The sequence below is a fragment of the Trachypithecus francoisi genome, unplaced genomic scaffold (genome assembly GCF_009764315.1).
Source record: "Trachypithecus francoisi isolate TF-2019V2 unplaced genomic scaffold, Tfra_2.0 Lachesis_group12, whole genome shotgun sequence".
NCBI classification, from domain to species: Eukaryota; Metazoa; Chordata; class Mammalia; order Primates; family Cercopithecidae; genus Trachypithecus; species Trachypithecus francoisi.
Window position 1 is genome coordinate 71,091,406 of NW_022681457.1, and position 3,531 is coordinate 71,094,936.

Sequence of the window (3,531 nt, forward strand, 5' to 3'; positions counted from 1 at the left end):
ATATTGATATTTATTGTCTCAAAAACAAACAACAGCAGCAGCAAGAAAAAAAAAAAAACAGGGTCTGACTGGTCTCAAACTCCTGTGCTGAAGCCATCCTACTTCAGCCTCCCAAAGTGCTGGAATTACAGGTGTGAGCCACTGTGCCCAGTGTGTGTGTGTGTGTCTCTCTCTCTCTCTCTCTCTCTCTCTCTCTATATATATATATATATAATATATATATATATATATATATGTATATCTCACCAAGCTGGAGTTTAGTGGTGCAATCTTGGCTGACTGCAACCTCCGCCTCCCAGGTTCAAGTGATCCTCCCACCTCAGGCTCCCGGGAAGCTGGGACCATAGGCATGTGCCACCATGCCCCACTAATTTTTTGTATTTTTAGTAGAAATGTGGTTTCACCATGTTGCCCCAGCTGGTCTTGAACTCCTGAGCTCAAGCGATCCACCGGCCTTGGCCTCCCAAAGTGCTGGGATTATGGGCATAAGCCACCGTGCCTGGCCCCTATTTATATCTTATACTGTCTATGTTTTGAAAAGTTATTATTTTTGATAGGTTCATCTTTTAGTCTTGCTACTCAAGATATGAGTAGTAGTTTACACATAATTAGTTTTAAAATCTTTTGCATTTGTCTGTGTAGTTGCTATTCCCAATGAGTTTTGTGCCATCAGATGATTTCTCATTGCTTGTTAACATCCTTTTCTTTCAGACTGAAGAACCCTCTTTAGCATTTCTTGAAGGACAGGTCTGGTGTGTTGACAAAATCCCTCAGCTTTTGTTTGTCTAGGAAGTCTTTATTTTTCCTTCATGTCTAAAGGATATTTTTGCTGGAAATACTATTCTAGGATAAAGGTTTTTTGTCCTTCAGCACTTTAAATGTCATGCCACACTCTCCTGGCCTGTAAGCTTTCCACTGAGAAGCCTGCTGCCAGATGCATTGGAGCTTCTTTGTGTGTTGTTTCTTCTTTCTTGCTGCTTTTAGGATCCTTTGTTTATCTTTGACCTTTGGGAGTTTGATTATTAAATGACATGAGGTAGTCTTATTTGGGTTAAATCTGCTTGGTGTTCTATAACTTTCTTGTACTTGAATATTTATATATTTCTCTAGGTTTGGAAAGTTCTGTTATTATTCCTTTGAATAAACCTTCTATCCTAATTTCTCTCTACCTTCTCTTTAAGACCAGTAACTCTTAGATTTGTCCATTTGTGGCTATTGTAGGCGTGCTTCATCCTTTTTTATTATTTTTTCTTTCAATTCTTCTGTGTATTTTCAAATAGCCTGTCTTCAAGCTCACTAATTCTTTCTTCTGCTTGATCAGTTCTCATGTTGAGAGACCCTGGTACATTCTTTGGTATATCAGCTGAATTTATCAGCTCCAGAATTTCTATTTGATTTTGAAAATTATCTCCATCTCTTTGTTAAATTTATCTGGCAGGATTCTGAGTTCCTTCTCTGTGCTATCTTGAATTTCACTGAACTTCCTCAGTGACAGTGAATTCTCTGTCTGAAAGGTCACATATCTCTGTCACTCTGGGATTGGTCACTGGTGCCTTATTTAGTTCATTTGGTTCGGTCATGTTTTCTTGGATGGTATTGATGTTTGTGAGTGTTGGTCAATGCAGAGCACTGAAAATTAGGTATTTATTGTAATTTTCACAGTTTGGGCTTATTTGTACCCATCCTTCTTCAAAAGGCTTTTCCAAGTACTCAAAGGGAAATGAGTGTTGTGATGTAAATATTTGGTCACTGCAGCTGTAACTGCAGTAGGGGGCACCCCAAACCCAGTGATGCTGTGACTCTTGTAGATGCAGAGGTACTACCTTGATGGTCTTGGGTAAGATCTGAGAGAATTCCCTGGATTACCAGGCAGAGTCTCTTGTTCTCTTCCCTTACTTTCAAATAAATGGTGTCTCTCTCCATGCTGAGCTGCCTGGAGTTGGGAGAGGAGTGACACAAGCACCCCTGTGGCCACCACTGCTGGAACTGTGCTGTGTCAAACCTGAAGCCAGCACAGTAGTGGGTCTTGCCCAAGGCCCATGGTTACTATTGCCTGATTATTGCTGATCTTTATTCAAAGCCCAAAGGCTCTTTAGTCAGCAGGTGGTGAATCCAACCAGGCTTGTGTCTTACCCTTTGGGGTGGCAGGTTCCCTTCTGGCCCAGGGTGGGTTTAGAATTGCTATCCAGGAGCTAGGGCATGGAGTCCGGGCTGTAGAAACCTACTTGGTTCTTTATTTTACTGTAGCTGAGCTGGTACCCAAGTTGCAAGACCAAGTCCTTTTTACTCTTTCCTCTCTTTTCCTTAAGCAGAAGGAGTCTCTCCCTATAGCAACCATTGCTGGGAATGCACTGGGTCGCACCTGAAGGCAGCACAGTACTAGGTGTTACTAATGTTTATTCAAGGCCCAACAGCTCTTTAGTCAGCGTGTGATGAATTCTACCAGGAGTGGGTCCTCTTCTTCAAAGCAGCGGGTTCCCTTCTGGCCCATAGTAGCTCCAGAAATATCTGGGAGATAGAGCCTGGCTGGCAAGGGGGGCTTTGGGACTCTGTGTGGTGTTTTATTCTACTGTGGCTGGGATGGTATCCAAGCTGTAAGACAAAGTCCTCTTTACTTTCCCCTCTCCTTTCCTCTAAGGGAAAGGAGTCTCTCCTGGAGCTGTGAACTGTGCTGCCTGGGGTTGGGGTACTGATGACATAAGCACTCCTTTGGCTCCCCAGCTGGTATCTCACTAGGCTGTGTGCACCCCAACTCCACCAGCTCTGAACTCAGCACAGCACCAGGACTTGCCCAGGAACTGCTGTCTTTGTGGCCTAGACTGCCTTTCAGATTTATTTAGGACCCTGGATCACTTTAGCCAGTGGTGGTGCAGCTCGCCAGAACCTGACCACTGGGATGGATGATTCCCCTCTGGCTAGGGTTTCTCTAAGTGCTTCCTCTGTGGGCACTAGCTGAATTCTGCGCTGAGTTGCTTTCCACGGTGGCAGGGCAGCACTTGGTTCCAATGCAAAGTCCCATAAGCACATTCTCTCTCTGTGCCAGGCAGCCAGCTGCTGCCAGAGAATGAGGGAGGGGTGGTGGTAGCAATTCAAGACTGTCTTTCCTACCCTCTTCACTGCCTTATTATTTCTTCTTCTTCTTCTTCCTCTTCCTCTTCCTCCTCCTCCTCCTCCTCCTCCTCTTCTTCTTCTTCTTTTTTGAGATAGAGTCTCACTCTGTCGCCCAGGCTGGCGTGCAATGGCACGAGCTTGGCTCACTACAACCTCCACCTCCCGGGTTCAAACAATTCTCTTGCCTTAGCCTCCGGAGTAGCTGGGACTACAGGTGTGCACCACCATACTCGGCTAATTTTTGTATTTTAAGTTAAGACAGGGTTTCACTATGTTGGCCAGCAAGGTCTCAAACTCCTGACCTGAGGTGATCTACCCACCTCAGCCTCCCGAAGCACTGGGATTACAGGTGTGAGCCACCATGCCTGGCCATTGCCTTATATCTCCATTTGATGTTAAAACCAGGTACTGTGACTGCTA